General features: G+C 39.2%; 10 non-coding genes across 10 annotated transcripts; 6 read left to right on the top strand and 4 right to left on the bottom strand.

Annotated features, from left to right (window-relative positions):
• The first annotated feature begins 712 nt into the window (after window positions 1-712).
• Window positions 713-786, top strand: Trnat-cgu (transfer RNA threonine (anticodon CGU)). Its single transcript has one exon. It is a non-coding gene; the product is annotated as a tRNA-Thr (tRNA).
• A 1,390-nt stretch (window positions 787-2,176) lies between these two features.
• Window positions 2,177-2,249, top strand: Trnav-aac (transfer RNA valine (anticodon AAC)). The gene has a single exon. It is a non-coding gene; the product is annotated as a tRNA-Val (tRNA).
• A 539-nt stretch (window positions 2,250-2,788) lies between these two features.
• Window positions 2,789-2,860, top strand: Trnad-guc (transfer RNA aspartic acid (anticodon GUC)). The gene has a single exon. It is a non-coding gene; the product is annotated as a tRNA-Asp (tRNA).
• A 1,791-nt stretch (window positions 2,861-4,651) lies between these two features.
• Window positions 4,652-4,724, top strand: Trnav-aac (transfer RNA valine (anticodon AAC)). Its single transcript has one exon. It is a non-coding gene; the product is annotated as a tRNA-Val (tRNA).
• Window positions 4,725-5,962: 1,238 nt separating this feature from the next.
• Window positions 5,963-6,034, bottom strand: Trnad-guc (transfer RNA aspartic acid (anticodon GUC)). Its single transcript has one exon. It is a non-coding gene; the product is annotated as a tRNA-Asp (tRNA).
• Window positions 6,035-7,305: 1,271 nt separating this feature from the next.
• On the top strand, window positions 7,306-7,377 carry Trnad-guc (transfer RNA aspartic acid (anticodon GUC)). The gene has a single exon. It is a non-coding gene; the product is annotated as a tRNA-Asp (tRNA).
• A 532-nt stretch (window positions 7,378-7,909) lies between these two features.
• Window positions 7,910-7,983, bottom strand: Trnat-agu (transfer RNA threonine (anticodon AGU)). The gene has a single exon. It is a non-coding gene; the product is annotated as a tRNA-Thr (tRNA).
• A 570-nt stretch (window positions 7,984-8,553) lies between these two features.
• On the bottom strand, window positions 8,554-8,626 carry Trnav-aac (transfer RNA valine (anticodon AAC)). Its single transcript has one exon. It is a non-coding gene; the product is annotated as a tRNA-Val (tRNA).
• A 612-nt stretch (window positions 8,627-9,238) lies between these two features.
• On the bottom strand, window positions 9,239-9,312 carry Trnan-guu (transfer RNA asparagine (anticodon GUU)). The gene has a single exon. It is a non-coding gene; the product is annotated as a tRNA-Asn (tRNA).
• Window positions 9,313-9,611: 299 nt separating this feature from the next.
• Trnav-aac (transfer RNA valine (anticodon AAC)) lies at window positions 9,612-9,683 on the top strand. The gene has a single exon. It is a non-coding gene; the product is annotated as a tRNA-Val (tRNA).
• Window positions 9,684-10,000: the final 317 nt, after the last annotated feature.

Here is a 10,000-nt window from a genome sequence, read left to right as displayed (position 1 = left end):
TCTTAAGAGTTCCTTTCTTATTAAGAGAAAAGTTACCGTACATAAAGGAAGGGAGCGAGAGAAAGAGTCATGGAGCTTTAATTATATTAGTGTGTCAATGGAGAAATGGGTTATGACCTTACTTTTTGTTTCCCAGGTCAATCAATATTTTCACTAAGTGACCCATCCTACCCAAGAAGTTATTACACAGTCCGTGACGAAAAGTTTTGTAGAAGGTAAAGGCTAAAATGCCATAAAACTAACTTGCGTAAGACAGGTGATGGCTGTTTAAACTATCGCAAAAAGAGAGTCGAGAAAAGTCTTAAAACGAGAAACTTTTCTGATAAAAGAGGGATATATATATATATATATTAAAAAAAAAAATTCTTTTTGGATATTTTGGACATTGTAGTCAATCCTTGTAGTTTAATTCATAACGGATAATACCTGGGTCGGCTTCATTAGTTTGGCTCCTAGGGGGTTTTGATCCAATAAACAACCGCTTTTCCTGAATCAGATTGGGTGCAAGAGGTCCTATCAATAGAAGTCTTTGGCACTCTGGATAAAGTATCCTGAGAGCTTTTCTCGAATAAATAAATACTCACATGAAGAAGTGTATACGAATCATTAATTCTGGGAGGTGCTATTTCAAAAATTATCTTGTAATCTTCTATTATACTAAGGTGTAACACATTTTTATTGCCTTAGTGTATTGTATTGTATCCTCAAGGAGGGCGCCGTAGCTCAGTTGGTTAGAGCGCCTGTCTCGTAAACAGGAGGTCATGGGTTCATTTCCCATCGGTGCCTTTGAATTTGTTTTAGTTGCCAATTTTACTAACATTTTTCATACTCTTAATGTGAGAGGTTTATAATGGCCCATTCTCTTTATGATACAAGAGTTCAAGGAATCATGGTAGTTGTATCCATTAAAACAAATATCCAGTCCAAGAGGATGAATACAACTATACCATGATTCCCTCCAAGATGTCTCAGAAGGAAATAGTACTTCACAAATTTCGTTTTTGTTCGAACTGTAACAGCATTCAGTAAATGCTGTACAACATCAACTGACAAACCACAACATTGACTGGGACTCTGCTCAGTGCTTTACCTACAGTACAGACTATTTTCAACAACTGACTCTGGAAAGCTGGTACACTAACCTAGAACAAACGCCTCTTAACAGATGTAAACAACTACCGGCGCCTTACAAACGACTTATCCATGACAGAAACGAAACCGACAAACGGACTTCTAACAGACCGACTTAACAATACACGGACCAAAAACCGACCTATTTGACTAACAACAGACGGATCGAAACCCTCCAATGACTGATGACAAACTTTACACGAGTCGTTTAGCCAATACCATCATGGCTATACTCACCAATCACGTTTAACGGACCAGACTTATAAGATCATCGACTGACAAACACTATTCACTTGACTCTGAAGATGACTTCCGCTCAAGTTGTCGAAACGTCAGTCACCAACAACAGTTCTTTTCAGAACTACACTCACCCGGACGATCACACTATACGAACTACTGTAACAGGATTTTAACGACGTTCCGCCAAATCTCTGCATTCCGGCTGCGCATTCACACTGCCACGAATCATAAGTAGCTTCAAGAGTACGAGGATGAAACTCCGCTCCTGCCAAACTAGAAAATGGTTTCTCGTTCTCTTCTCTTTTTCTCCTTTTCTTTTTCTTTTTTTTTTCTTTTTCTTAAGTTAGTTATAATTGTCCCGCTTTTGATGACCTGCTTATGTTATCTGCCCGTTTCCAAGTAGTATTTTCTGCCGCTGATACCGTCTGACGGCTATCAGAAAAACGTTCAGAGGCATATTGCCCAAAATTTAAATACCGTAATCCACGAATTAGCGCCTCCCCTCAAATACGTGCCCCCTTCGAATAATTGGCTCCCCTTCTATCGGCCAAAATTGAAAATAAGCGCCCGCCAGGATATATAGTTTTGGTCGTGCTCAATCACAAGCAAGTGATTATCGACTTATTATATCACTGCGAATTGACGGATTGTCGTAACAGATAGTAATGAAGATCTACTGAGTCATTCATTTGCAGCAGGTCTATACATCGGCCAGAGGTGTTCAGTATATTACGTAGTTCTTCAAGAGAGACAGGATCCGAATGGGGCTCGAATGCTTCCAGAATGAGAAAGATGTGTGTCAGTGGTTTCCGTAGTGTAGTGGTTATCACGTCCGCCTAACACGCGGAGGATCGCCAGTTCAAGCCCGGCCAGAAACAGGCTTCTTATATTTTTTTTTTTCTCTTTATTTCAATAACTTCTCTATTTTCTTACAACCATAATGTTTCATTTTTCCTGGCCATGATACGCTTCTGGATTCAACGAATGCCATTCGGCATTTTCTACCAAACTGAAGACGACTAGCCCTGAATTAACTCCTTTTCCGATAACTAATTGAGAACCCATCACCCGTTTCATGCAGGCTCCTTTTTATGGCAGTTTACCTCTACCTTCGACAAAACTATTCTTCACGGTGTGTGTAATAACTTCTTGGGGAGCATGGGTGACTGAGTAAAAATACTCATTCGCCTGGAATACAGGAAGTAAGACCATAGCCCATTTCTCCATTAACACACTGATTACAGCTACACGACTCTCTCTCTCGCTCCAATCTTTTATGTAATGCTACCTCTTTTTTCCTTCATAGATAATGAACTCTTTAGAGTAGAGTGTGTTTCAAAACTAGCAAAGCCCCAATTTTTTCGAAACAGTGGTTCGAAATTGAAAAGGGCATCTTGTCCAACGCTGTCATCCCAAATCCTCGGTAGTATAGTGGTGAGTATCCCCGCCTGTCACGCGGGAGACCGGGGTTCGATTCCCCGCCGGAGAGCATTGAATATATTTTTGATTAGAAATAATTTATCCGCGTCCTTATGTTTGTTTTTATTATTATTTTTGAGATCGGTTGGTCAATTGATATATAAATTTTTCTCATCCGGATTAACAGATCAAATCAAAAAGGCACTTTCACATAGAGTTAACCTCACTGCGTCTTTCCCTCTTGGACATAATTCTCCATAAAAAAATGGCTATGCCTGAACTTCTTCAACTGAATTATTGTTGTTATAGCAGAGGAAGAAATAATTCAAAGGTTCTTTCCCTAACTAAATTCACAGTGCTCTCGTAAATGTGTCCGTGTTCATGCATGACGAGATTCATGAGGATCTGAAATCATGGACCCCTGCCGATGTTCTACGGTTGAACTGGTTAGTGCGTTCGGCTGTTAACCGAAAGGTTGGTGGTTCAAGCCCACCCGGGGACGCACAGTTTTTTTCCGAAATCAATGTAAATTCAACGTTTCTAATTTCTAGGCGCTATATCAATCACTGAGTTCTTAACCATTTCTTGAAACCAGAGCTTGAACTATACTTCATTAGTCAGCGTTGAGGCTAGTTTTCACCTACAATCTTGGTCAGAAGGATCAATGATAAAGCAATGATGAACTAGCGCCAAACCAAAAAGTCGCCATCATTTCTATCATTCATATTGGGGGACGGGTGGTCTTGATTTTTCATTTAAACTGTCTAAGATAATCTTGGACAGAATAAAATAAGAAATAACCCCCCCCCCCACCGCCCCCCCCCCCCCCCACTGAAAAAATGATGGACTCCATTTTTTCCATCATTGAAATGGGAAGGGGTGGTTTTAATTTTTCATTTAAATTGTTTACGATTGTGGTTCCAAGTTAAGCAGAACTCCCGTAAAATTAGCTCCATTTCTGTCTCTCCCACTCTCACCATACACTTATTTTTCTCTGATGTTAATGTAAATTAAACCTTTCCTATTTCAAGGCGTTTATCAATCATTTAGTTAAGCGAATTCTATAAACTACTGCTTGAGCCATACGCCATTGCAATAATCTCCCATGAGGACCCTGTTGGCTTTCAGGCCTCTGTATCTACACAGTTGTGTATTGCTTCATAGGTAGTGTCTAGACAAATTTTAGTTGTAAAACAACGAGGATGAAGGGTTTTTCAAGCCAAGCTGGAGAAAGCTATGTCCTTCTTTTATCCTTTCCGTCTTTCTTTCACCTCTAGTTTTCCATAATTGTCATGTTATTGTTCTTGTTGTTGTTGTTGTTGTTGTTGTTGTTATTGTTGCTGTTATTGTTGCTTTTTTCTCGCTTGAACTGTTTAGGGCATCTTGCTTTATTCCAGGTAATTTATTTTCTAACAATGTGATGCCGTCTGAATCTTAAACATATAGAAATCAGAAGAGTATTCTGAGGCATTTTACCCGAAACAAACAAACTAACAAAAAAGGTAAGAGAAGAAAAAGTACATATATCAGATCTAAATATATTTCCATCCTCACCGGCGAGGAATCGAACCCCGGTTTGCAGAGGAACATGCCAGATTTGATTAATAAATAGACCCAACTCGTTAAATCTGGCAGTTGATTCGTTGAATTCAGGACTATCTTTCTTCCCCCAATATTTAATATCTGCTGTTTTTGAGAGTATCTCTGTTTCTTATTGTAAAAAAAATTATTTATTCGTTCAATCAGTCTGTCAGTTTGTCGATCTGTCGTTCTCTCGGCCTGTCGGTTTGTCGGTCGGTCGGTCTGCCTGTCAATCTGTATGTCGGAAACATTCTAAGATAACAACAATTCTTTTCATGTGGTTTCCGTAGTGTAGTGGTTATCACTTCCTCCTAACACGCGTAAGGTCGCCGGTTCGAGCCCGGCAGGAAACATACTTTATTTTTCTTAGTTTCAGTCTCTCTTTCTTTCCCTTTTTGAACTTTCTGAGTAAATCTTGTTAAACGAGGAAGACTATGATGAACAGCTAGCTAAGCATAGGCTTCTTATTAGAGCACACAAGACGTACTGTGAACGCGCTACCCGCCGATTGGGCATGATTATGCAAAGCGATTTTATGCCCAAGAAGAATCCAGCGTTTATGATCATAGAGAGCTGTTTTGAACTGAGTCATTCTCTCAGTCCTCAGATCAGGGGCAGCTCCTCGCTTTCTCTCCACCTTTTGTTTACCGATTTTCTACCCACCGTTTCGACGTTTCCTCAGTGCCCCCACTAACCTGGAAACGGTCTCTGATGATGATTAGTTACACTTATCGTTTGTTCAGTGGCTAGTGTGCTATATGAGTCCTTTCCTCCGCAGAGAATTAAAGGGTTTTTTCATTGGTGCGGAAAATGCGTGAAAGGCATTTTGCGCGTGCGTCCACCTCGAACAACTGATTATAGAGAATGGTTCTATAGTAAAAGTCATTGAGACATGACTATTTTATTGACATTGTATTTCTTAGCCTGTCTGTAATGCCACATGATTTCTTGTCCCAAAACAAAGGCGGGCTAAAATTTCGTATCATGTTGTCCTGGAGATTTCAAACGATAAGTTCACCTGCAAAGCGGAGGAATCGCGATGGAAAGTGATCACCGACCAACTCTAAGTTGCATTATCTGCTTCACACCACAACCTGCAACTGGCTTACGCAATAACGGGTTGCAGTGGAAAATGAATTCACAGCTTCTAGCTAGATCCTTCAACTAATGATAAAATTGGGGAAAGACGGTATTTAGATACAGCCTGCGTCGTTGTATTCTAGTTAGTGTGATCTTTTGAAAAAAAAAAAAACAAAGAATGATAATAAACTAAAGCGTCCCCGGGTGGACTTGAACCAACCTTTCGCTTAACAGCCGAACGCGCTAACCGATTGCGCCGCGGAGACCTCTATGGATGCGTTACGAATTAGAAAAAACAATGAGAGAACTGTATCTTCCTCTTTTATAACTGAAAAAAAAAAATGTTTTCGATTTGATTGGTTTTTCGTGTTTTTTTTTTTTTTTACTTCGTACAGAATAAGCATAATACATTTTTTTTTTACCGTTATAAAAGTTGACCATTCCATCTCAAAAATCTAAAGAAAGAAAACAAACACACGGAAAAATTATTCCTAGTCAAAACTATTCAATTCTCCCCGGCGGAGAATCGAACCCCGGTCTCCCGCGTGACAGGCGGGGATACTCACCACTATACTACCGAGGATTTGGATAACAATTTCAGACAAGATGCCCCGTTAAGGCTGGAATGTTTCAGAAAAAAAACATATATTGAGGTTTGCTGATTTTGAAACTAATTCTGCTCGGAGGGGTGCTTCATCCACCTTTCTTAGAAAAATGGTAACCTTACATAAAGGATAGAAGTGAAAGAAGAGGCATGGAACTTTTATCAGTCTGTTAATGGAGAGATGGGCTATGGTCTTAATTTCTGTATTCCAGGCGAAATAATATTTTCACTGAGTAACTCATCCTCCTCGAGAAGTTATTGCACAGTTCCTGACGACGAGTTTTGCCGAAGGAAGAGGCTAAAGTGCTTTAAGAGGTTACCAGCAAAACGGGTGATGGGTTGTCTAGGATATCGAGAAAAGATTGAGAAAAGTTTTAAAACGAGAAACGTTAAACTTTCTGATGCTGAACAAGGCATATGTTATTTTGGACATTATAAACTTGTACATTTAATTGATATCAGATAAGGTACTCCAAGGAGGAATATCTTGCAATCTCCTCTAATACTTAGTTTAACAAATTATCATAACCTAGAAAAAACAGGTGTATTGTTCTGTGTCCTCAAGCAGGGCGCCGAAGCTCAGTTGGTTAAAGCGCCTGTCTAGTAATCAGGGGGTCATGGGTTCAAATCCCATCGATGCCTTTGAATTGATCCTTCCTTTCAACCCTGATATCTTGTTTTAGATACCAATTTTACCAAAATATGTCATATTTTTAAATGCGACAGATTCAAAAGTGCACGTTTAAGGAAATGAAAGATATGTTGTTCAACGGCTTACGGTCGGTCCGTGCAGTGAAAAACTGTGACCAAGGTCTCACAAATGCAGTCTTTCCAAGTAAGAGGTCACAGTTTTTCACTATACGGATCGATCCTAAGCCGGTGACTCGAGTTCTCGTATTGAAAAGCGTTTAGATGTATTTGAAAATTTTGACGTACCGACTGAATGACTGACTGACTGACTGACTGACTGACTGACTGACCGACCTACCGATCGACCGACCGACTGACTGACTGACTGACTGAATGAGTGATTGAATTCATTTTCTTTATAAGGAACCGAGGAAATCAGTCTTAACAGAGGTACACTCGAAAACAATACAATACAATACAATACAATACAATGCAATGCAATGCAATACAGTATAAGTCTATAGCCGACTTCATTTGATAAATAAAGATACCCTGCAACCACAGATCACCTACCAGTAATGAACATTTGATTATGTTTTGTTTTTAATCCACAAGTGTTATCCTCGGTAGTATAGTGGTGAGTATCCCCGCCTGTCACGCGGGAGACCGGGGTTCGATTCCCCGCCGGGGAGGACAACATACATTTTTGACAGGAAGTCGTTTTTCTTCCTACCGTAGATTCTCCATTATCTGTTGGTCTTTTTGTTTGCTTGTTTCTTTTTAAAGTTGTTTGTTTGTTTGATTATTTTGATGTTGGGCAAAATGCGTCGGAACGTTTTTCTTATGCGGTCGACGACATCACATTGGCAAAAAATAACGTAAACCGGGTCATGTGAAAACTATAAAAAGTCGAACAACTATGAAAAAGAGTAACGAATAACAAAACGTTTCCCAGTTTGGCAGAAGTCGAGTTTTCTCCTCGTAGTTTTTTTACTCTTAGAGCTACGGGTAAGCCCTCGCAGTTTGAATGCACACCTGAAATGAACGGAAAGGCGTTGGAATTCCTTTCTAGCGGGCCTTTTTTTAGCTTTTAAGTTCGAACAAAAAGAAAATTTGAGAGGTAGTAATAGTAACTGTAAACCTCTCGCGTTTGAAAATATGACAAATTTTGGTAAAAATGGTAACTAAAACAAGATTTCAGGGTTGAAAAGAAGGATTAACTTAAGGCACCGATGGGATTTGAACCCATGACCTCCTGTTTACTAGACAGGCGCTCTAACCAACTGAGCTACGGCGCCCTCCTTGAGTAAACAAGACAATATAATAAGGCAATAATAATGTGTTACACCTTAGTATAATAGGAGATTGGCAGATAATTAACCTGAGGAGTCTCAAAACACTTATCCAGAGTTCCAAAGACTTCTTTTGATAGGACCAATTCGACATATTTATTTAGATTCAGGAAAAGAGGTTTTTTTTATTTTATTATTTTATTTCATTGAAACCCCCCCCCCCCCCCCGGAGGCAGGTTTCAAAACCTTAGCAGTTCTCTCTTTTTTTCTTTGTTTCAAAAAAATGAAGCCAAATGAAACATACCTGGATATTATCCGTTATTAATCCTCCTTAGACAACTGCAAAAGTCGAAAGTAAAATAGAAATTCCTTTTTTCACTAGGCGTTGTCCTCGGGGTCGCTTAAGCTCTTTAATACGTTGGAATCGAAGGTAAGACGCCTTTAATTTGGTAAAAAAAAATACATGCTTTTAAATACAGTTGCGTACCATAACCAGGAAAAAAAAACGAAACATCGTAGTTTTGGGAAAATCTAGAAGTTAGTGAAAACAAAAGAAATAAAATTTATAACAAAGTCTGTTTCCGGCCGGGCTTGAACCTGCGACCTTCCGCGTGTTAGGCAGACGTGATAACCACTACACTACGGAAACTACGTTAGGCAAGTAGTCCCATGTCACCAAGCAGGTCGTCCAACAACTTTACATTTTATCACATTATGTGTACCGTGGGAGTGGATAAGTAGAAGAATGGAGCTAATATGCAGGAGTTAAGCTTATGTTGGGAATACATGAAGATAGAATGCAGGAAAATGCCGTTCAAATTATAACATCAACGAAATTAATGAAGTATGGCTGAAATTATGGTTCAAAGAAATGGTTATGAAAAGGACTGATAGATTCCCAACCGGGGAAGAATGGATGACTTTTTGACTGAAGATCGTTTTTCTTCTTACTTGCATTACTCGCAGTTTGGTATCATGTTGTCCTGGAGATTTCAAACAATAAGTGAACCTGCAAAGTGGAGGAATCGCGATGGAAAGTGATCACCGACCAACTCTAATTTGCATTCTCTGATTCACCACCACGACCCGTAACTTGCTTGCGCAATAACGGGTTGACAAGGAAAGTGAATTCACAGCTTCTAGATCCTTCAACTAATGATAAAATTGGAGAAAGACGGTATTTAGATACAGCCTGCGTCGTTGTATTCTAGTCAGTGTGATCTTTTGAAAAAAAAAAACAAAGAATGATAATAAACTAAAGCGTCCCCGGGTGGGCTTGAACCACCAACCTTTCGGTTAACAGCCGAACGCGCTAGCCGATTGCGCCACGGAGACCTCTATGGATGTGTTACGAATTAGAAAAAACAATCGGTGAATTATATCTTCCTCTGGTATAACTGAAAAAAAACATTGTTTTCGATTTGATTGGTTTTTCGTTTTTTTTTTTGTTTTCTTTTGAGTTTATTTTACTTCGTACATAATAAGCATAATACTTCTTTTTACCGTTATCGGTCCTACTCTTTTATGTTTCGTAGACGAATTATTCGTCTTAGAAGTTTTGTTTGTCCTGGGCAAAATATTCATCTTAGACGTTTCTTTCGTCTGAGACGATTTTAGTCGAATTATTTGTCTTAGACATGTAGTGTAGTTGTTATCACGTCCGCCTAACACGCGGAAGGTCGCCGGTTCAAGCCCGGCCGGAAACATAACTTCTTGCTACCTTTTTTTCCTTTTTTTCCCCTGCTCTTTGGTTCTAGGTGTCACTTGACTAGAGATAAGTGATAAGTAACCTTATGGACCCAGGTCTCTATGGGCTGAGGTCCGTCTTATGTTTGAGGAGGTAAATTCCTTCTCATTTGTAAAAATATACGTTTACCAGTAAACAAAATATACAGTTGTCATAAGTTATGACAACTGTACTAAAACAATTTATTTTTACCTTATAGACATACTGGGAATAGATGGTAACCTTTTCATGAAAAATCAGAAAATCTAATTCTTATATCCTGATTGGAACACAGAA

This window comes from Orbicella franksi, chromosome 9 (genome assembly GCF_964199315.1).
Source record: "Orbicella franksi chromosome 9, jaOrbFran1.1, whole genome shotgun sequence".
In the NCBI taxonomy this organism is placed as follows: Eukaryota; Metazoa; Cnidaria; class Anthozoa; order Scleractinia; family Merulinidae; genus Orbicella; species Orbicella franksi.
Note: the sequence above shows the minus strand (reverse complement) of the source record. Positions and strands in the feature narration are given on the sequence as shown.